General features: G+C 39.7%; 1 protein-coding gene across 4 annotated transcripts in view; it reads right to left on the bottom strand.

Annotated features, from left to right (window-relative positions):
• Positions 1-25025, bottom strand: part of LOC126457473 (nascent polypeptide-associated complex subunit alpha, muscle-specific form) — a 144662-nt gene that overhangs the window by 2226 nt on the left and 117411 nt on the right. Inside the window, exon 11 of one of the 4 annotated variants that reach the window (XR_007585474.1) lies at positions 9364-9792. The exons of the other annotated variants lie outside the window; for them this stretch is intronic. The gene's annotated coding sequence lies outside the window, so the exon portion shown is untranslated. The remainder of the gene's footprint in view (positions 1-9363; positions 9793-25025) is intronic. 4 annotated transcript variants of the gene reach the window in all.

Below are 25025 nucleotides of genomic sequence, written 5' to 3'. Positions count from 1 at the left end.
ACATGTGGTGATGGCGTTATGGATGTGTCGAAAGTGCGTTCGTGGGTGCGATAGTTTAATGAAGGCAGAACATTGTGTGACAACAAACCGAAACAACCTCGGGCTCGCACAAGCCGGTCTGACGACATGATCGAGAAAGTGGAGAGAATTGTTTTGGGGGATCGCCGAATGACTGTTGAACAGATCGCCTCCAGAGTTGGCATTTCTGTGGGTTCTGTGCACACAATCCTGCATGACGACGTGAAAATGTGAAAAGTGTCACCCAGGTGGGTGCCACGAGTGCTGACGGACGACCACATGGCTGCCCGTGTGGCATGTTGGCAAGCAATGTTGACGCGCAACGACAGCATGAATGGGACTTTCTTTTCGTCGGTTGTGACAATGGATGAGACGTGGATGCCATTTTTCAATCCAGAAACAAAGCGCCAGTCAGCTCAATGGAAGCACACAGATTCACCGCCACCAAAAAAATTTCGGGTAACTGCCAGTGCTGAAAAAATGATGGTGTCCATGTTCTGGGACAGCGAGGGTGTAATCCTTACCCATTGTGTTCCAAAGGGCACTACGGTAACAGGTGCATCCTACGAAAATATTTTGAAGAACAAATTCCTTCCTGCACTGCAACAAAAACGTCCGGGAAGGGCTGCACATGTGCTGTTTCACCAAGACAATGCACCCGCACATCGAGCTAACGTTACGCAACAGTTTCTTCATGATAACAACTTTGAAGTGATTCCTCATGCTCCCTACTCACCTGACCTGGCTCCTAGTGACTTTTGGCTTTTTCTAACAATGAAAGACACTCTCCGTGGCCGCACATTCACCAGCCGTGCTGCTATTGCCTCAGCGATTTTCCAGTGGTCAAAACAGACTCCTAAAGAAGCCTTCGCCGCTGCCATGGAATCATGGCGTCAGCGTTGTGAAAAATGTGTACGTCTGCAGGGCGATTACGTCGAGAAGTAAAGCCAGTTTCATCGATTTCGGGTGAGTAGTTAATTAGAAAAAAATCGGAGGCCTTAGAACTTGAATGCACCTCGTAGGTTACTAGGATTATTATTCGTAATAATATTAGTTCTCATGAAATAACAATTAATTTAATAAAAATATGTATCTTGTAAGAGTTATTTACAAAGAGAAAAAAGAAACAATGAACAGGTTATAAATAGCAAACAGAAAGGCAGATGATTGTGTGTGGGTGTGTGTGTGTGTGTGTGTGGGGGGGGGGGGGGGGGGGGGAAGAGATTTTAATAAGGGGTGAATGTGAACTCTATAACAGATGATTCAGCACAGAAACTAAAAAAAACTTAACAACAAATGTACAATTAGAATTTTTACTACACTATTTTGTATTCCCAAGTTTTATCCTTAAGCAAACACACACTATACCCCATGGAGTTCAATTCTTACATACTTCCTATGGATTACACTAGTCCTATGTAAATATTGTAAATTACCCAGATATTCCTTCTACTGAAACAGATACAACCCTTTAAACACACTGCGTACTGGGTGAAGTTAACAGTTTTCTAAGTTATTAAGTGTACAGAGAGATCTAAATTTTCTTAAAGATGTTCTACCAATAATTAAACCACTGGAAATTATTGACATAGTATACGGAAAAAAAAAGTTAAACAAGAATCTTCTGATAAAATCATGTGTACAACTAACACACTGTAAAGGCAAGCATGAGAAAATTGCTTCCATCTGTACAAATGTACTCTTAAGTGTTATATTTACCTCTTTTAAAACCTGGTTATATACTTATGATAGTGATGGTTGTTAAACTTATGTGACGATAACAAAAACAACAATAATAATAAAATCTTTAATTATTCTGGTACAGATATACACATTGAGAACAAACCTTTTTGACATCATGTTTGTCACTGCTCTCCGCTTTCGGAACACAAACAGATTATAAAGAACTGAGAGAGAGGGAGGAGAGTTCAGTTCATATGATTCCTCTCCATTCTTATATTTTTCACACATTTCCTTTTTTTTATCGTTCTAATTTATTCCTTCTGCAGTACAATAAACTCACCTAGATTCGACACTTCTTTCTCTTATTTTTTACACTACTTCACAGACAAAGTGATTTGCATTTTCATGGAAAACAGTATCATATAGCTCACAACTAAGGATTGTTTCCTGTATTTTCTCTGTATTAACATCCATGATCACTGAGGAAAACACATTTTAAGCACCAGCTGATTCAAACCAGTACTTGGTGTTAACTCGAACTCCATGTTAGGAGTACATGTAAATGAACATTCACATACATTCTGGCTGATATTGGCATCCTTACTGGATTAATTAATTTATTTTTTGCAAGGAATTGTAGTATTGGAAAATTTGGACTTAACACACTTGTTAATGACATATATTACATGTGTTCATGCTCATGAATGTAATAGAAAGTATTTAACTAATTCCCAAACATAAAATAATATTTTGGTAATTCCTGAAGGACGAATTTCAAAAATGGAAATCTGTACCTTGAAACAGAAACCAATTGTTCAAAAATGATTTTTCCTTTCTCCACATTAAACACAGCATATTTACTCTATGCCTTTCCCTTTCATGGTCTCCTACAGTAGTTCGTGGAATTCTATACTTCTTTGCAGCATTTGTAACCGATAATGCATTTGACTTTATATCTTCAACCGCTTTAGCAAAATATGGATATTTAGAAGACACGACTGTCATCTGCTGCACAACACGGAAGAATGACAACACAAGAATACAAATCGCAGCAAGAAAACAATGGTTTTTGCGACAGACCAAAATTGCACCATAACCAGTGCATCTGTTCTGCCTTGTCACTTCTACTCGACTCTGTGCTGGAATATTATTTCAAGTTACAACACGTTTCAGTAACATGGGAAAAATATTTTATCTTCATAGCTGCCTTGCAAAGTCAAAAGGGAGATCTCATCAGTTAGCAGTGACAACTAGTAGGTAATTGTGTTATCATAAACATGTGAATTTAGAAAGTGTACACAGTGGTCAAATTTAGACCCCTAGGTCAGTTCTAGTGTATTTAAAGCTGCCCTGGATGACACAAAATAATGCCAGAGGTGACTGTAACATTAAATACATGAATGAGGAAAAAGGGGCAGGAAATAACATAACAATAGCATTAACAGATCGGATCATGAAGTTGTTGGATTAGTACTGTGATAATTACTCTCATCCTCAAAGAAGTTATTTATTATTTTTCTTCTTCTACAATTTATTTGCTAATAGCCTCTTCTGATTTGTTTCTACCACACTGCTTCGTCAGTGCAATCCCTATGAAAACTTTTATGATTTACAGGTTCCTGTTGTAGTTTCTAACGAGTTACAGTTCTACAGTAACTGTCAATGTGGTACAAGACAATGCAGGAACCCAAGGTTAGAAATACTTATCAGTCTTTCAACTTTTGTATGTACTTTACCTTGAACTCTGGTCCACAGTTGTCATGAACTTCTTAAATGACTCACATTACTACCAACTGTTAAGTTTTTAGTTTGTCACACTATTGCAGAATTTCAATCTTAGGTCACTTTCAAGTACTACAGTGTATACTGTACATCCGTTAGCTGTTTGGTAATCAAAAATCTGCTAAGGCAAAAGCTGCCATATTGGTCTGCTACACACCACTTAACATGGTACTTCTGAGGGCAGACATCATACATATAATTAAAACAGTACAAAAAAGCTTTAACTGTAATGTTTAATTTTTTAACTTTACATATTTGAGATCTGGATTCAGAAATAATAGACTAAGTGGCTTACTTCATATACAACGCGCAACAAACAAGTGTGGCAATGTTTTTGCCATCACAGATATATGATGAACTAGCAGCCAATGAATGTATGCATGTACTTGAAAATGTCTTAAGGCAAAATTGTGAATAGTGCAAAAATAAACTAAAAATTAACAGCTAGTGGCAAGATGGAGTCACTTAAGAAATATTTTGTGTTACATTCATTTCAGGCTCTTCTTTTTTTGTAAAATCATAGTAACACCTTTACCTACACTATTGGTACTTGTTAACCTCAAGCAAATATACAGATAGCAGGTTCAAGATCTTTTATATTCTTATTTTCTGTTGTGAATTCAAATTAACCAGTATTCAGCATACCATGACAACTAAAGCAGTTACATTTCTGAGAACTATCAGGGTAATCTAAACTTTGAAACTGGAAGCTGCACAGTTAATCAGCATATTTCCAAAGGATTGGAAAAGGGCACAAGTCATCCCCGTTTTCAAGAAGGGACGTCGAACAGATGTGCAGAACTATAGACCTATATCTCTAACGTCGATCAGTTGTAGAATTTTGGAACACCTATTATGTTCGAGTATAATGACTTTTCTGGAGACTAGAGATCTACTCTGTAGGAATCAGCATGGGTTTCGAAAAAGACGGTCGTGTGAAACCCAGCTCGCGCTATTCGTCCACGAGACTCAGAGGGCCATAGACACGGGTTCACAGGTAGATGTGTTTCTTGACTTCCGCAAGGCGTTCGATACAGTTCCCCACAGTCGTTTAATGAACAAAGTAAGAGCATATGGACTATCAGACCAATTGTGTGATTGGATTGAAGAGTTCCTAGATAACGGAACGCAGCATGTCATTCTCAATGGATAGAAGTCTTCCGAAGTAAGAGTGATTTCAGGTGTGCCGCAGGGGAGTGTCATAGGACCGTTGCTATTCACAATATACATAAATGACCTTGTGGATGACATCGGAAGTTCACTGAGGCTTTTTGCAGATGATGTTGTGGTGTATCGAGAGGTTGTAACAATGGAAAATTGTACTGAAATGCAGGAGGATCTGCAGTGAATTGACGCATGGTGCAGGGAATGGCAATTCAATTTTAATGTAGACAAGTGTAATGTGCTGCGAATACATAGAAAGATAGATCCGTTATCATTTAGCTACAAAATAGCAGGTCAGCAACTGGAAGCAGTTAATTTCATAAATTATCTGGGAGTATGCATCAGGAGCGATTTAAAATGGAATGATCATATAAAGTTGATCGTCGGTAAAGCAGATGCCAGACTGAGATTCATTGGAAGAATCCTAAGGAAATGCAATCCGAAAACAAAGGAAGTAGGTTACAGTACGCTTGTTCGCCCACTGCTTGAATACTGCTCAGCAGTGTGGGATCCGTACCAGATAGGGTTGATAGAAGAGATAGAGAAGATCCAACGGAAAGCAGCGCGCTTCGTTACAGGATCATTTAGTAATCGCGAAAGCGTTACAGAGATGATAGATAAACTCCAGTGGAAGACTCTGCAGGAGAGACGCTCAGTAGCTCGGTACGGGCTTTTGTTAAAATTTCTAGAACATACCTTCACCGAAGAGTCAAGCAGTATATTGCTCCCTCCTACGTATATCTCGCGAAGAGACCATGAGGATAAAATCAGAGAGATTAGAGCCCACACAGAAGCATACCGACAATCCTTCTTTCCACGAGCAATACGAGACTGGAATAGAAGGGAGAACCAATAGAGGTACTCAGGGTACCCTCCGCCACACACCGTCAGGTGGCTTTCGGAGTATGGATGTAGATGTAGATATTTCCATTATCAATACAAAACAGTTAGCAGATTCACAACTGCATGTCTACTGCCATTTTTTCATGGTTTCTAGATTCGTCCATGATCATTAATTTCTAATTTTGTTTAATAATCTCGCAACTAGCCACAACATTACCTATTTTTCTTATGCTCAGAGTCATATCATTTTGGTTTCAGAGCCCACCCCCAAGCCCCAACTAGTATTTGGATTTACTTTCAACAATTTACAATACTATATAAAATTTCTAAAGAAAATTTTGTTTCTCACAATTTTGGATTCACACTCTAACACAGATTATTTATAAGCATTGTGTAAGAAATTACCTAATGAATGTGTGTCCAATGTGAAAAGAAATACACAGTGGAACCTCGTTTAACGAGCACCTCTCAATAAAGCGCAGTTTGAAAAAAAAAAAAAAAAAAAAAAAAAAAAAAAAAAAAAAAAAAAAAAAAAAAAGAAGAGAGAGAGAGAGAGAGAGAGAGAGAGACTTAACGAGTGATGTTTCGCATGATAAGTGACAACGATTCAGTGAGGTACCATCAGACATTCATGTGCAGTAGGGGAAACGTCAACAATATAAACACCTTTCATTTGTTGGCAGCAGCATATGAACAATGACTTTAGTACGTACTGCAGTCTGGGTTTAGCGCTCTTTCTGCTACCATCTTAGTGCAGCTTGTGGTCACGTATTTTTCTAAACTTGTTTTCACACAGTGTTCTTTTGTGTGCAAAATTTAATAAATTTCGTAGAAATGTCCGCAAAGATAGATCCACAAGAAGATGACCATAAGAGAATGAAAATGACCTTATAAATGAGACGTAAAATCATTTAAAAATGTGAATGTGATGTGAGCTTTGCTGAATTAGCACTCACACCCAATCGGTCTACATCAACTGCTTGCACTATCCTCAAGAACAAGGACAAGACTAAGGAGATAGATGGTTCAAAGGGAATGACAAGATTACCTATACAACGGTTTTATATTAAGGACAATGTCGAAAGGTTGCTCCCTATATGGATAAAGGAAAAGCAACTACAGGGTGACACTATTAATGAGAACATTTGTGAGAAGGCGAGAAACATTTTTGTCGATCTCATTAAGACGTTGCCAGGGTCATCAGCGGCAAAGAAGTATTTAAGGGAAGTCATGGGAGGTTGGAGAAGTTTAAGAGAAGAACCAGCATCCACAGCGTTGTGAGGCACGGTGAAGCAGCCAGCTCCAACACAAAGGCAGCAGAGAACATCAGCAACTTCAAGATGTTCTTATATTCTCAGGGTTATCTGCCACAACACGTTTTTAATTGTGAAGAGACGGTTGTATTCTGGAAAAAGGTGCCGAAGCATACCTTCATAACAACAGAGGAGACTGCACTGTCTGGTCATAAGCCAATGAAACACATCTCACACTCCCATTCTGTGCCAAAGCAATTGGTGACTTGAAAATTAAAGTGCTGCCTGTTTATCATTTAGAAACTCAACAAGCGTTCAAGAAGCATAAAGTCCAGAACAGCAGGTCAAATGTGATGTGGAGGTCCAACAACAAGGCTTGGGTGAGACGTGATCTTTTATGTATTGGATCAAGGAAGTGTTTGGTCCTTCAGTGAAAAAATATTTGCTTGAAATGAATCTGTAACTCCTCATCAAGATCCAATTTCTGCCTCCCAACATCAATCCATTAGTCCAGTCTATCGACCACCAGATTATTTCTAACTTTAAGAAGTTCTACATTTACGCACTCTTTGAGATTGCTTTGAGTTGACTGAAGCTACCAATCTCACTCTCAGAGAGTTTTCGAAATAGAACTTCAACATCACTGCCTTCGAAGATTGTCAAAAAGGTGTGGGAAGGGTTTACCAACAAAACTCTGACTTCTGCTTGGAAGAAGCTTTGGACGGAGTGTGTTGTCGAACGTGGCTATGAGGCATTTGAGTTACTACCTGTGGAGCCTATAGCCAACGAGATTGTCTCTTTGGCCAGTAGCACGGGACTAGAAGTGGATAACAACGATATTGATGAGCTTGTGGAAGCTCACAGCCACGGCCACTGAAGAGCTTATGGAGTTGCAAACGTTTTCACGGCAGGAAGCTATGGATAGGAGTTCTGGAGAGGAGTTCTTCAGAGGAGGAGGAGGAGGAGGAGGAGGAGGAGGAGGAGGAGGAGGAGCACTTAACATTAACAGCAACCTTCTGGCACAATAAGAGAAATGCTGAAAGCATGGGAATTGGTTGCATCTTACACTGAAAATCATCACCCCCAATAAAGCAATGGTTATGCACACTACAAATTTATCTGATGGTAATGCTGCGTGCCATTTTCTCCAAGTGTTGAAGTGTTGGTAGAAACAAATGGCCACAGAAAGCTTCCCAATATAAAAGAATTAATTACATATCATCAATAATAAAGTACATAATACTGTATGTCTGATTTTCTTTGAATAAATGGCATGTATAAAACTTTTTCCGCACAGAACGCATTATCGTATTTTACATTAATTTATATGGGATAAATTGTTTCACTTAACAAGTGTTTCACACTATGAATAAGATTCTGGAATGAATTATGCTCGCTATACGGAAGTTTAACTGTACTTTGTTCTAGGATGATGCACTCTTTGTATTATCTTGATGAAGAGGAGGCTAAGAAACACAGTTGAAACAGCTGAAAGAGGCAAGTGCACTTAATCACTTTACAGGACAACCTAAAAGTGTCACTTTAGGAAAACCAAGAGTGTTTTTCTTTGAACAACAAGAAGAGGATAATGTTACAAATCATTTAACAGTGTAGTTTGCATTTTGGGTGTTGTCCTGTACGAATATGAGCAACTTCTTCATCTTATTAAATTAAGAGACTGATTCTACACCAAAATGTTTTATTATGTGTGGTCCTGTTAACACTGCTATTCCTTGGCCTTTCTATGACTTACATAAAGTCTCCATGAGGCAGTTTTAATCATCATACAACATAATAATATTTCTGCATTTGGTAAAACTAAGTATGCGAAAAATTTTAAGTACCTGAAAAAAGGCACAGTTTCTTACAAACTGCATCCCTATGCTGCAGCATTTTTAAGAAAAGGAAAATATCACTGATTAATCAGCAAAGAGAATGAAATGCAGGCTGAGAAGCTAAGACTGACTGACTCGTAGGTTTCACGGGAGAATTTTCATTTGTGCATGCAACTAACAGTCTTTCACAAAAACAATTTCTGCTAGGCCAAGTGGAAAGTGATACAGTAAATCAGCTGAAAGCATAAGCTCCTTCCTAACTTACATGGCTGAGATGTACTACAATCACCATCACATTAGGACTCTAATGTTAACTTACATGTAATTTAAGTTTAAAAAATAAGTGTAATTTCAATATGCATTGGTAAAGTAAATGAAAGCTATTTTTATTAACTTCCAAATACCTTAATTTTTGACTATTGCTGTAAATAGAAACTAATAAATATCATCTTTCTATTACTTAAAAATTATCACCGGTACAGAGATACACTGGAATATAAACAATACTGACTATTCTGTTCCTGTCAAATGCATTTGATACAATTTGGCCTGTTAATATTCTGTTCCTTATCTTGCAACATAATATGGGAGGTATGAAGGATATGTACAACTATCACACTTGCACAAAAAACACAAGGAAAAAGATGACTGGAAATTCCATTAACAAACAACAGCACCATTTAAAATAATAACATAGTGATCATAAATAAGTTCCAGCTGGTATTCACTGATAACACTTTGATCTGCTGCAGATTATGTACTCATTTTATTGAATTAACACTCACATATTTACAAGTTGTTCTTGTAGCCGTTTCTCTTCATCTTCTGCAGGATATGAGGAAAATATTAATGAAATGAAAATAAAGTTGGGTGTCATACAACATTCACTCATAAAAATTACAATTTCACAGGGAACTTTGTGAGAATGACCAGTTCATCATAATCAGCACAGTGTCCATTGCATGTTATGTTCACTAAGTCTTCAGACCCATAATTACAGTCCTCTTTTTACCAACACTCTTCAGATTTCAGTCTGCTTTTACAAACTTTCAGTATTTACAGTGCAACAGGTATATCTTTAAAAACAATCAGAAATCTTGAGTAACAGTCTTTCATTCTGCATAATTCCATCATCACTAAAATATGAGTTTCTATTTTATACCATGCATCCTCATGCCTCCATCCCAGTGCAATCATCTCCCCTTGCTTGTAATCTAAAAGATGAAAATAAAGACAAATTACTTCTACTTGCAATATAAATAGTCAGCACTAATAAAGAATGTATACAAACAAAACTGCTAAGGTATTACTACATGATGCTTGAACTGCACAGGAAGCTACCATTTAATAGAAGGAAAAAAGTAGCATACACACATTCTCTTTCAGTGATCTAACGGATAAATGTTTTTAAATTTTATTGTACCAGTAGAACATCTGTAACATATTGTACATCCCCCATGCTAAAATTTTTATTTGAATTTATTACAAATGAAGATACTTTAAAATTAAATGACTACAATTGTATGCGAAGTAGAGAATCAATACATAATTATCAATGCAATATTCAAAATAGGAGAAAAGTTACTGAATTTAAGTGACAAAAGACTCTCAAAACAGTCTGAAGTACAACTACACTTTAAGTATCTTCCTTCTGTCCAGTACTACTTTACTCAGCTTTCTGTAACATGTATCAGTAGAGAAAGGTGTGAGGGGAACAGAGAGAGAGAGAGAGAGAGAGAGAGAGAGAGAGAGAGTGGGGGGGGGGGGTGTTCACATGACAGCAGACAGCTGAAAAAGTGGGGGAAGAAAGCAGAAACCCTTCCACATAGCTGAGCCATACAAAAAGTTTCTGCAGACAACATTCAGGTAGGATTATCTAGCTACAGTTGCCACCTAAGAATGGTAACGGTTGGGATAGCAGGAGAGCACTTACTGCACTCTGAAAATCTCATTGGCTGCCATTACTTGATGGATGTGGATGTACACAATGGTTCAAAACTAAACCATCTTCCAACATATCTCTCTCTCTCTCTCTCTCTCTCTCACACACACACACACACACACACACACACACACACACACACACACACACACACACACAAACAAACCAACAAAATGGGCCTGGAACCTTTCCTCCAGTTTTCAAGGTACTGGCTACATACATGCAATGCAACTACTCCCATAACACGTTTGCCACGGATTTTCAGTTAATGGACTGGGTTTTGCCTTCTGTCAAACAAATCTATAGGAAATGTTTCTACTATTGTTCCTCTCAGGTAAAAAGAATATTCTTAACCAAAGTATCACTACAAAGAATGGAGCAGTTTGACATTTCACATGACTGGGATAGTGCCATTCTATGTACTGGCCAGAGGATTGCAGGATGGGCAGGAAGTGTGACAACAGCACAACATTAAATTCTAAGGTATGATCCTACTGAATGAGGTAGGGTCATTCCTTCGTTCAGACCATGAATGACTTCATATAGCCAATTTAATGTGGTTTCTGTCAGTATGTGCAATACAAATGTCTGTCCTCTAATAGCGAAAATTAAATATTTTACATAAGGTGTAATCTCAATTTTGAAATGAATGCTGTACCAAATTTCCCACATGCACTCAAATCATCTCAATTTTTGTGCAGTCGAATACTAATATGCCCAAGTGAGCCTTATCTTTCAGCTGTGAAGCAAAAAGAAGCTGCAGAGCTAGAGTGTGTGGAAAAAATGAAATTCACTATATTACACCATATTTAAACAGCGGAAAGTTAGACTTTTTCACATGATGGTTGCTTAGCAACAGATTCACAGAAGTGGTCAAACTGACCATTCTGAAATTTTATGATCTTTACTTCTTTTCAACAGCAACTGCACTGCAGAAATTACAGACCCGTAAATACAATACCAAAAAAATTAATACACCTAAAAAAATGATGCTGTGTTTGATCCGATGACAACATATGCCACCTGGGAGATAGTAGATGGTCTGATAATGGTTTCAACATCACCTGAAAATAGATACCACCAGAGCACCACTAACCCTACCCTTTAATGGGGAATGGTCACATCCAAAAGGCTCAGTGTGGTGCAAACGTGTGAAGAATGTAGGCAACCACAGTATGGAGATGAACTCGTGCTTCCTACACCCAAATGGGTAGAGTCTGAATGGGGTCAAACTGTGGCCTTCCAAATAGCAGGATGATCCTTTCACAGAATTGCCAAGATGTTGGAAGTATTGCACCAGTTGCACAACAATGCTGGTATCAGTGACCATTTTAAGATTCTCATACCTGTAGATGAGGTTCTGGATGCCCACCAGGATCATCAATTGTAAGGGCAGCACTGGCAGATTGTTCAGCTACGACAGCACAGATAAAAGGGCTTGTGAGCACAAATGGGTCAACACAAACTGTTGGGAACCAGTTACTAGCAGTGAGGCTACAGGCACGTACACCTCTAATCCATCTTCCACTCACACTACAGCATTAATGTACATGGGTTGGCTGGTGCCATCAGAGGATCACTTAGAAAATTGAATGGCACGCCATGGTCTTCAGTGATTTAAGCAGATTCTACCTGCATGCAAGTGATGGTCACTTGCGCATATGATACTGACTTGGTGAGCACTGTCTTGTAGAGTGCATTCACACAAGACACACTGGCCCCATCACAGGCCATATGGTCACCATCTGTACGATCAACTGGATGCCAGAGTCAGTGCTCGCCTTGCAGCTCACTGATGATGTTTTTGTTTGTGGGGTGCTCAACTGCGTGGTCATCATCAGTATCCATACAAATTCCCAAACTGTAGACAGTCCAATCTAGCTACTTTCATGAACAGGGTGTATACGTGGACAAGAAAAAAAAAAAAAAAAAAAAAAAAAAAAAAATCCCGGATTTTTCCCAGTTGAAAATACACTTTCTCTCAGGTGAAAATACACTTTTTACGTGTTAAGTGACAATATATTTTTCCTCAGCACTGTAAAACTTATCAATCCTTTGAATGTTTATGGTTTTATACACCGACATAGAATTTCCCGGCAGTTTAGAAAACTAAACTCAGGGGAAACAAAACACGTTTTGGAAAGGTCTTTGATGTGCAGCAACATGTACACTGCATATTTTCGTGTTACAAAGGCATAAACTCTAATTTCACCAAATACCGGAAGTTACTTTCCAAAGCATTGAAACTGAGACTGCGACGCGCTTTTTTAAGTCAGTCTCAGTTCATGTCACGTGATCTCGCTAGCTGATGACAGTGTAGGACACGTGATGTAGCCTGCCAATGGCAAGTTAACTCTTAAGTAGCGCTAACACACAAATAAGAAAAGTTAATGGTTTAAATTACAAGAAAAGCAAAGCTTTCACATATAATATTGGTCTCTAAGATTAACAAGCTGCAAGAGAAGCTAAGCTTATACATACAATGTTGATCTTTTTTGCACGTGTTACACTTTAAGATACATCACACAAATGTGTCTGTAAAATTTTTAATAACAACGTAAATGTCTGATCTTCTGGGCTCGAAATTCTTCTAGATGGTCGTCTTCAAAGAGTTGATGTTTAAATGAGAAGCAAACACTCTGATCTAAGAAATTCATCGTACATTCTTGCACACAGTTCATATCGCGTAAAAGGAAATTTACTTTGAAAGTAACACTTTTCAAAACACCATTCGCAATATTTTCCTGCAACCTGTTAGAAGTAGGTTCGTTTCAGCAATTGCCAGAGAACGCCAAGTAACAGGCGTCACCATGCCTGCGCAGCTACGATGATGCAGGAAGCCCGTATGTTCATTCGTGTAAGACATTAAAAGATCTTGCATTATGTCATATAAGAAACAAGACATTAGAGGACACTTCAAGAGCACTGGAATTTCGTGAACCATACTGATATGCATAATTCAGCTTTAAGTCCACATTCGTATGTCCAAATTCGGATGTAAATTTTCTTGGGGTACCAGTACTGTATTATCTCATATTCGGATCTTTATTATGGCATAATGCCATACAAGCTATAAGATAGAAAACGTATAAGATAGAAAACGTGCACTTGAAATGCAGCGAACAGTTGAAACTAGCCAACAGTCTGAAATTAAACACTTCATTTCAAATAAATTGACTGTCTCAGCGGAGAAGATTAACAAAAGCCAAATCTCTTTAGCAAACCAACAAAAATAATTTTGTTGTTCTGCAAGGCAATTAATGCTTTACTGTCAAAAATGTGGAAATAAAATGTCGAACTAATGAGATATTTTAGCCTTCCATAATTATGAAAACGTATTTTAATTCATTTGTTAGCTCCTGGCCACAGAAATCCGTTTTGTTTTCATTTCATGAGAGAGCAATAAATAAAGAGGAAACAGCAAAATCACTAAACATAAACACGGGTCATGTGGAGAAGTCTCACCTCCCCACAATAACTCAGATTGCTCTGTGCATCAGCCCCGTCTCTACAATATTTCCGAACCGGGGCAATACTAGATAGTGGCGCCCAGCCACATATCTGTAGCCAGAAGTGGGAGAAGGTACTACTCATATGCGACTCAACTGCGCATGCACAAGAGCTCGACTGCAACTGCTCAAATGAATCACAGTTGTCACTTCATGCTCATCGGAAGCTATTTGTAGTTAGGAAGCATTGCGTAGTCTTCCTAAAGCCGTTTACCCACTTTGCTGTTGGCAGATGCTTGTATGAGCACTGTGTTTTGTTGTTCTATATGGCACATTTCCTTTGCAACTTAAGTTTTATTTTCAGAGTATTGGTTCTTATCATTCAAAATCATAAAAATTTAACCGAAAACTAAAACAATGAAAAATTCCCGGAATTCTAAAAAATCCCCAGGTTGTTCCTGGTTTTCTCTCGGGTCGTATACACCCTGATGAATATGATGACAACACAATCATCCAGTGCCCAGGTAGAGAAAATCCCCAACCTGTCTGGGAATCTAACCCAAAACCCTGTGATCCAGAGGTAGCGACGCTAGCCACTAGACCACAAGTTACGGATGCAGCTCATTGAAGCTACATCACATACTAATATGGGTGTTTCAGAATGGGTTGATACCTGGTACCTCAGAACTGCTTTGGCTATCGATCTGCAACTGTAATCATTTCATGTACTCCATATGCACAATTGCAACAATAAATCTTGAGTGAATTGGAAACCTCTACAAGGAGGTACTAATTTTTTCCCAGCAGTGTACATTAATTTCTCATTACTTAACATCTTAAACTGCCACTGTGATAATTTTGACTGCTCAACTTTTCTTTACACATCTACACTGCCCACGTGGACTACAAATGCTCAATTGTATTTCTAGTGACTGTGAATGATACTGCAATGTGTGCTAAGGATTCTGAATTGATTATTGCACATCACTAATTCTGAATGCTTGGCTGTGTGCAAGTCATGATACAGATATTGGAAACAGTTTGCTGTACTGTCAGGCAACGGAGAAATTGAATAACTGAACAGAGAGTTACAGAGCAAGAGTCCAAAGACAGTCAAACCAAGAGACAAGAGAAACTGAACTCCAGAAGGTGCTGAATCAACTGCAACTTTATGATGCACCCACAGTAGTTATGGCATGACTGATACAGCAGCAATATGACCTCATCCATCAAAACCAGTATATCATTCAGGAAGGCCAGTGGTATCTGCTATACCAGAGGAAGACAGGGAGTAAGAGGCATTTGGAATTCAGAAAAAAGAGAAAAAATGGGTGACTTTAGGTCACACCTTGAAGACACCGTTAAGACTGAAAGACCAAAATGTTCTACACCAAGAGGAAGGATGAATGCCACTCCCGAAGCACTGTGACATCTTGGTTGGTGTTTATAGCTGAAAAATTCTGTAACACACACAGTGTGAACCAGAAACTAAAACAACAAAATTTCAGACACTGGTCAGGAATATTTCAAAGGATTCGTGATCTTCAGTGAATTTTTACAGAACTATTTTATTTGATTTCTTACCATATAGCGGAGATGCTGAGTAACAGATAGGCAAAACAAAACACTGTTACAAATAATCTTTCGGCCAGCAACGCTTTTGTAAAAAACACACACACACACACACACACACACACACACACACACACACACGTGCACAACACAACTCACACACACGACTGCAGTCTCTGGCAAACTGAAGCCACACAGCGAGCAACAGCACTGGTGCATTATGGGACTGGTGACTGGGTGGGGGTAAGGAGGAGGCTGGGGCAGGAAGGGGGAGGGATAGAGGGTAGGCCGGGGAGCGTGCAGGGACAAGGTGGAGAGAGGGTTGGGCAGCTATGTGCAGTTGGGAGGTTGGACGAAGGGCAGGGGAGAGGTGGGGAAGGGCTAGTGGAAAAGGAGAGAAGTAAAAAGACTGGGTGCAGTGGTAGAATGAGGGCTGTGTAATGCTGGAATGGGAATACGGAAGGAGTTGAATGGGTGAGGGCAATGACTAACGAAGGTTGAGGCCAGGAGGGTTTTGGGAACGTAGGATATTTTGCAGGGAAAAGTTCACATCTGCACAATTCAGAAAAACTGGTGTTGATGGGAAGGATCCATATAGCACAGGCTGTGAAGCAGTCATTGAAATGAAGGATGTCATGTTGGGCAGCGTGCTCTGTGACTTGTTTCTTGGCCACAGTTTTTCGGTGGCCATTCATGCGGACAGACAGCTTGTTGGTTGTCATGCCCACATAGAATACAGCACAGTGGTTGCAGCTTAGCTTGTAAATCACATGACTGGTTTCACAGGTAGCCCTGCCCTTTGATGAGATAGATGATGTTTGTCACTGGACTGTAGGTTGTGGTGGGAGCATGTATTGGACATGCCTTGCATCTAGATCTATTACAGGGATACGAGCCATGAGGCAAAGAGGTTGGGAGCAGGAGTTGTGTAGGGATGGAAGATGATATTGTGTAGGTTTTGATGGATGGCAAAATTCCACTGTTGGAGGAGGGGGGGGGGGGGGGGGGGGGGTTAGTGGGCAGGACATTTCTCATTTCAGGGCACACCAAGAAGTCGAAACCCGGGTGGAGAACGTAATTCAATTGCTCCAGTCTTAGGTGGTATTGAGTTACGAGGGGAATGCTCCTCTGTGGTCGGACTGTGGGACTTTGGGAGGTGGTGGGAGACAGGAAAGATGAAGACAAAAGAGATTTGTTTTTGTACAAGGTTGGGAGGATAATTACAGTCTGTTAAGGCTTCAGTGAGACCCTAGGTATATTTCAAGAGGGACCGCTAATCACTGCAGATGCGACAACCACAGGTGGCTAGGCATTATGGAAGGTACTTCTTGGTATGGACTGGGTGGCAGCTGTCGAAGTGGACGTATTGCTGGCGATTAGTAGGCTTGATATGGACAGAGGTACTGATGTAGCCATCTTGGTGGACATCAACATCTAGGAAGGTGGTTTGTTGGGTTGAGTAGGACCAGGTGAAGCAAATGGGGGAGAAGCTGTTGAGGTTCTGGAGGAATGTGGATGGGGTGTCCTCACCTTCGATCCAGATCGCGTCACCAATGAATCTGAAGCAAGAGAGGGCTTTATGATTCTGGGTGTTTAGGAAGGATTCCTCTAGTCTGTCCATGAATATGTTGGCATAGGATGGTGCCATGCAGGTGCCCATACTCATACCTCCTAATTTGCTTATCGGTAATGCCTTCCAAGGAGAAGTAATTGTGGGTGAGGATACAGTTGGTCATGGTGACTAGGAAGGTGGTGGTTGGTTTGAAATCTGTCAGGCATTGGGAAAGGTATTGTTCAATAGTGGTAAGTCCATGAACATTATGGATGTTAGTGTAATGGGAGGTGGCATCAATAGTGACGTGGAGGGCACTGTGTGGTCAAGGGACAGGAACTGTGGAGAGTCAGTGGAGGAAATGGTTGGTACCTTTTATATACGAAGATAGGTTCCGGGTAATAGGCTGAAGTGTTGGTCTACGAGAGCAGAGATTCTCTCAGTGGGGGTAGAGTAACTGGCCACAATGGGGCGTCCAGGGTGGTTGGGTTTTTTGAACTTTTGGAAGAATGTAAAGACTCCATGGAGAGGTTCTGGGATGGGCCTAAGGATTTTAGGAGTGATTGGAGATGCTGGATTTCTGGAATGGGGTCACTGTGGCAAGGTTTGTAGATGGATGTATCTGACAGCTGACGGAGTCCTTCTGCCAGGAAATCCTTGCAGTTTGAAACAACAGTGGTGGAGTCTTGGTCCGCAGGTAGGATTATAAGGCCGGGATCAGTATTTAGATGGTGCACCGTGTTTCTTTCTGCGGATGCAACGTTAGTTTGTACTTTGAGGGATTTGGGGAATGGGGAATGATGGTGAGACAAGGTTCAAGGTTCAGAAATTCTGGAAAGTTAACAGGGGTTGATTTGGGGGCAGTGGGGTGGATTATGGTTGGATGGAGGAATGAATTGAGTCAGGCAGGGTTCAACATTGGTCATTGCTTGAGTCCGATTGGTAGGGTCGGCGGCAAGAAAGTGTTTACACTGTAGGGACCGGGAGAATGAGAGGAGGATTTTAACAAATCCTGAATGACTGGATTTGGGAGTGGGGCAAAAGGAGAGGCCTTTGGAAAGGACTGATATTACTGTGGGGCTTCTGGAGGAAAGGTTCATGACTGTGTTTCAGATCTGTTTAGGTTCTAGATTCTGTGTCTTGGTGGGAGTTTTGGAAGGTGGGGTAAATGTAGTAGGCCTGCAAGACAGGGTTTGTCAGCTATGAGGGGACATGGAGGAGGTTTGGAGTTTGTTGTAGAGGTTGTGGGGAGTGGCACTCCTAGGTGGGAATTGGGAAGTGAGCAGGGTGGAGAGTTTTTTTGAGGTGGTGGTGTGCATGGTGCTCTAGTTGTTGGAGGGCAAGAGTTTCAATGTGTGTTATGGGTACCAGGAATTTAGTATTGCATAGCAGGAAAATTTTGCAGATGGATAGAAGGTACTGCAAGGAGGTTTGGGTTCTGTTGATATGATTTTGCAGGATTATGTTAATGAGGGCTAGTGTCTGACAGAATCTGAACAGATGGAGGCCATTATGGAATGAAGGGTGGCAGCCGGAGAGGGGTAATTTGATGGTAAGGCCATTTGGGTGGATTCCATGAGCCAAGCAACAATGCACAAACAGTATGTGGGACTGGGTTCTGGCTAGTGTAAGGAAACTTTTGTTTATTGACGCAGATGGAAATGCAAAAAATTATGTAAATAATGTAATTTAGGTCCAAAAAAGTTTGAAAAATACACCCAAAACACATGGGAGCAGTCACAAGAAGGATGAAACAGATGCAAAAGGGGGAAACAAGATGGAATCTGAGGGAGTTGACGATAGTGAAAGGCGAAAACTCGCAAAAATTGGTACCTTTCGCTATCATCAACTCCCTCAGATTTCATCTTGTTTCCCCCATTTTGCATCCGTTTCATCCTTCTAGTGATTTCTCCCACATATTTGGGTGTATTTTTTCTAATTTTTCAGACGTAAATCTAGGCTATTTACACCCACCCCTCTTACAGTGGAATTCCACCATTCGCCTAACCTACACAATATACTTGTCCATCCCTACACAACCCCTGTTCCCATCCCCCTTCCTTATGACCCATTTCCCAGTATTAGACCTAGATGCAAGACCTGCACCACCACCACCACCACCACCACCACCACCACCTCCTACACCAGTCTGGTGACAAACATCACCTTTCTCATCGAAGAGAGGGCAACCTGTGAAACCAGTCAAGTGATCTACAAGCTAAGCTGCAACCACTGTGCTGCATTCTATGTGGGCATGACAACCAACAAGCTGTCTGTCCGCATGAATAGCCGCCTACAAACTGTGGCCAAGAAACAAGTGGACCACCCTGTCGCAGAGCACTCTGCCCAACACGACATCCGTCATTTCACTTTGTGTGTGTCTTGATTGCTATTCACTCACAATACCCGCTGTTGACAACAAGTAACGACCTCTTACGTTTTGTCCTCAACCTTGCATTTAGTGCTGCTCAGTTCTGTCTCGAGTTTGTTTTCCCAGCAATGTCAGTTGCACGTTGACACTGGTACACAGTAGAATGGATAGGTTAACTGACAAAATATTGGCTGACATGGACACCTTGAATGGGTCCACTGAATACAACGGAGAAGCTGTGGCCACACTATGCCAAGCTGTTCCTGCAGTGACAGCAGACACAACATAGTATATCAGTGTGAACATAGTTGATGGTTTGTCATTGTACATGTTGTATTGATCATGGAGGTTGACATTTTGAACGTCATCTCTAAGGGAACAGTTGCACATTTATGTACTGTACTCCACACAGGTAGAACAGACTGAACACAATGTGATAAAACCGTATGCATCTTCTTGTTGTTTGGAGAAAGAATGGTGATTGGAGTAACAAACTGAACAAAATCATAATTATACCAAGGTACTTGTGCCCAAAGAACATATGAATTTTTGTAAGTAGAATGCAAGTTCCATCTGTAATACTGTGCACGGGAACCGAAGCCTATAAGTAACTTGGAAATAATAGCTGGCATCTTTCCCTTTGTGAGCTAGATGCATTCATTGTAGTTTTGTACACCCATTGCGGTTTTTGTGTCATGGGAAATGAAATAAATACTTTGTGGCCAAAAAACTTGTGACTTCAGTTATTTTGTAAAATAACAAAAGACAGATTTATAGACATTGTGAAATTTCTGCTCTGTGATATCTTTAACACTGCTCAACAATCACAGAATAGTCAAGTCAATTTTGATGTCATAAATTTGAAACAGTTACACTGAAAGTTGTTCCTTGTTTTATAGACAAGGACAAAACACAACAGTTGATCAACAGCTCTTTCCCACTAAGGCCAGATTCATCTTTACATCTCTATAAGCAGGGTGTAACTTCCACTGCATCATACTGGAAGCCAAGTACATGATGAAATCTGAAACAACCGATGCAACGTGCTTGATGCTAGTAGAGCAAAGAAGTTAGTCACATGTCAACATTTCCTATGTTCAACTGCAATAATAAACACTGACTGTGAAGCTAAGAATTACAGCTTACTTTATATTCTAACCAACATTTGATGTATGAAAAAGTTTCTGGACGCATGTCCATGTACCACATTTTACTCTTATATGTGTGAAGGATGTTGCCTGAAAGTTTGGACATGTCTTTTTGTTACACCCTGTATCATAAATTGGGTGTATGTATGCATGCACAACATCTCCTCCTAACTACCAAATCCATTTCAAAAAAAACTTTGTACACATATCACTTGCTTTCTGGAAAGAAGCACTGTAGGGTTAGGGCAAGACCCACCTACTTCTCAAAGCAGTGGGGAGAAGAAAGAAGCATAATGCGCCATGCGAAAATACCCAGACTATATTCATTTAGTGATAGTTATTGGCAGCACTTAGTGACTTCACACAAGCTTTGAATGTAATTTCAAACCATTTCTGAACTTTTTGTCATGTAAAATAAGAGAAAGGCAACCACTCACCTATAGCAGACTGATGTGTGGCGCACAGAAACACATAACAGAAAATAGCATTTACACTAGCTCCTTTTTTTTTTAGCAATTCACACACTACACACACTCCGGTTGCCATGACAAGACAGAAGAGGCTTGACATGGCCATGGAGTGTGAATATTTTATTTTCCTTGCTTACACGTTCAGTGTCAAATATTTACTTACACGTTTAATGTTAAATATTTAACATATTAACTCATTTGTTACGAGAAGTTAGCTGTTTTTGCCAATAGTGAAATCAAACAGTAATGGATCTCCTCTCTTTAACAAGTACATAGCACTAAGAGGAACACTAGGTGGCACGAGAAAACATGTCTGCAGCATTGTGGAACAGACATGCCAGTACTCTTAAGCATGGTTAAATCACTTGTGCAACACACACACACACACACACACACACACACACACACACACACACGAACTCAAAAGGGATGCAATGTTTTTTCTACATGGTTCTTTACCTTATATTGTTCAGTGTTTCAGTAATTGTTTCTTCTACATTGTTTCGGGTGAAATTCTGCAATGAGTATGTACCTTGCTTAGGCTCTGCAGTATTTTACCCCTAGAATGTAATTTGTTTTCTGTTATTGAGCATCTAGAGGTGATTTCTGGGTGTACCGTCTTTGGGGCTGGTGTGGAAACGGGTCATTGGTTGATATAAATTCTCTCCAGTTGCATACTGAATACAAGGAACACTTTTTAAGTTTTGACAAATGGTCTCTAGAAGGTGCTGTTGCGATGTGAGAGTACTACTGTTTTGAAGTTTGTCATTAAAACAGTGTCAGCATAGAAATTACCCAAGTAGTTTGTTACAGTGAAAACCTAAAAAAACAGTGTTGAGCAGAAAGAGAAATTTCAATGAAGATATTAATTGGATCCGGTTTTATTATTTTTGCCTCAGATTGCTATTAACACCTTTCGATAATCAGTCATCAGAAAAGACAGTTTGCAATTGGTTTGTAGTATTTTGTCATGGTTGTGTTTCCTTCTGTGATTTCGTGGTATTTGACCAAAACTGGTTGAACTTAGAAAACACTGAAGCTGTGTACAGCATGGTTGAAGAGTAACATGTGGCTTAGTGTGAAGTAGAGGTATCCGCAGGTGAGTGTGCAGTACATTCAGTTTTGCATGAACATCTTATACATGTGTTCCAAGTGGATTCCACACAATTTGTCAGTCAAAGTATGGAAATGAGCAAAAAAATACACTTAAGAGATGCAAAATCTGTGTACATCAGACAGAAAACAAAACTTGGGTATATTTATCTGTGGTAATCACCCATGTGGCTTTATCTTAGATTCCAAAACACAGCGACAGAATTAGCGGATTGCTACAGTGTTCATTCTCGCCACATTGTTGACACACTGAACAGCACCAGTAAGAGACAAATTGCACATAATACTTTTACAAGTATTCCAAATCAACTAAACATAGGAAATAAATACCAACAAATTGTTTTTGAACATTTTTATATCACCCCTCTGTATCCACACAACCATGCCTAGTGCTATTGGAGAAGCTTACTCCCACAGCATATTTTTATACAAATAGTAAAACATGTATGTAACAGCTTTAGTTGAAACTGTACTAAGTGTTCCTGAGTTATGCTTAAATGTCACCTTCTTCTTGTTACCACTTGTATGGCGTGTAAGAGCAGCTATCTTTACTATCAAACAGTCTAATTTACTTTCTGCTTCTGCCTGCATCTTTTTAAGGGGCTCCGGAAAGGCTCAAAATCATGAAAAGTTCAATTTTTACTTTTTTGCGTTTTCTGAATCTGCAGACTATTACCTTTTAATAGATATATAATTTATTCAATTCCGAAGACAACAACTATTTTTAAATTTTTTTTGAAATGTGTTCTACATGGGCGTGACCCACTGTGGCGCTGTTAAACTGCTGTCAAATGGTGTTATTATTAACGTCCGTGTTCATCAAGTACATTTTAGTGATGTGAGATAAAGTATGTGTTGTGGCTAACCTGTGATGGTTCAATATATATCGCTGGTGTGATTGTCGATTGTTTCATGTTTATTTACTCTGTCGTTATCTCGAAAATATTCGTAATTAATTCTGTTTCTTTAGTCTCTGTTTTGTTGAAGTATAATAATGAATAAAAGTAAAGTTATTAGAAATCCTCTGAAGGCTTTTAAGAAAAGGAGAAATGTTGGAAAGCCAAAGGTATGTGTTATTACTGTAAAGAATAAAGACGATAACCAAGTGAGTGAACCTAACCTCTCAAGTACACCTGCCCATAGCAGTCAAAGTGGAAAAGAAAATACTTCACAGAAGAAGCTTGGTTCAATGAGAGACAACTATGAATGTTTTATGGGCGAATCGGATGTGAATGAAATATTTGATATGTCGGTTCTCAAAGGAATTTTTTCAAACTGTGTAAGATGTATTCATTGTAGTGAAGTTGGTCTGGAACTCTCCATAATAAAGCACGTAGGACTTGCTAGTGAAATACAACTGAAATGTGATAAGTGTTCATACATGACCACCTTTTGGAACAGTGTTGCAGTAACTGCAACTGAAGAAAATGGTAGCAAAATCTACGAACACAACAACGAGCGATGCTTGCTTTAGACAAGGAACGCCTTCGGGCTGCAGACAGGGCTGTCTAGAAATACAAGCAAGAGTAAACAGGAGGAGGAACAAGAAAAAGCTGGAGGAGGAGTTTGCAGAGGATGAAGATAATCCATCTTTGTAGCTCGATTCCCAAAACTTTTATTTTCTCATACTAATTACATGTTTTCTAAGGATCTTCCAAACATATTTGTTTCAAACTTTCAGTAAATGTTACACAGTACCTTCTGCATAATTTAACACAGCCTTTTTCCAAAGAACTGTATATTTTTGAATATATAAATAAAAAATTGCAAAAAAATGTTGTGAATTTTCATTACAATTGAAAAAAAAAAAATCATCTTTAATAACTAAACTAAAATTTTGTAAAATCCCTGTGTTAAGTTGTAGCCCCCCCCCCCCCCATGAACCATGGACTTTGCCGTTGGTGGGGAGGCTTGCGTGCCTCAGCGATACAGATGGCCGTACCGTAGGTGCAACCACAACGGAGGGGTATCTGTCGAGAGGCCAGACAAACATGTGGTTCCTGAAGAGGGGCAGCAGCCTTTTCAGTAGTTGCAGGGGCAACAGTCTGGATGATTGACTGATCTGGCCTTGTAACATTAACCAAAACGGCCTTGCTGTGCTGGTACTGCTAACGGCCGAAAGCAAGGGGAAACTACAGTCGTAATTTCTCCCGAGCACATGCAGCTTTACTGTATGGTTAAATGATGATGGCGTCCTCTTGGGTAAAATATTCCGGAGGTAAAATAGTCCCCCATTCGGATCTCCGGGCGGGGACTACTCAAGAGGACGTCGTTATCAGGAGAAAGAAAACTGGCATTCTACGGATCGGAGCGTGGAATGTCAGATCCCTTAATCGGGCAGATAGGTTAGAAAATTTAAAAAGGGAAATGGATAGGTTAAAGTTAGATATAGTGGGAATTAGTGAAGTTCGGTGGCAGGAGGAACAAGACTTTTGGTCAGGTGATTACAGGGTTATAAATACAAAATCAAATAGGGGTAATGCAGGAGTAGGTTTAATAATGAATAAAAAAATAGGAGTGCGGGTAAGCTACTACAAACAGCATAGTGAACGCATTATTGTGGCCAAGATAGATACGAAGCCCACACCTACTACAGTAGTACAAGTTTATATGCCAACTAGCTCTGCAGATGATGAAGAAATTGATGAAATGTATGATGAAATAAAAGAAATTATGCAGGTAGTGAAGGGAGACGAAAATTTAATAGTCATGGGTGACTGGAATTCGTCAGTAGGAAAAGGGAGAGAAGGAAACATAGTAGGTGAATATGGATTGGGGGGAAGAAATGAAAGAGGAAGCCGCCTTGTAGAATTTTGCACAGAGCATAACT

This window comes from Schistocerca serialis, chromosome 2 (assembly GCF_023864345.2).
Source record: "Schistocerca serialis cubense isolate TAMUIC-IGC-003099 chromosome 2, iqSchSeri2.2, whole genome shotgun sequence".
Taxonomy (NCBI): domain Eukaryota; kingdom Metazoa; phylum Arthropoda; class Insecta; order Orthoptera; family Acrididae; genus Schistocerca; species Schistocerca serialis.
The sequence above is the reverse complement of the archived record's forward strand: the minus strand, read 5'-3'. Positions and strand labels throughout refer to the sequence as shown.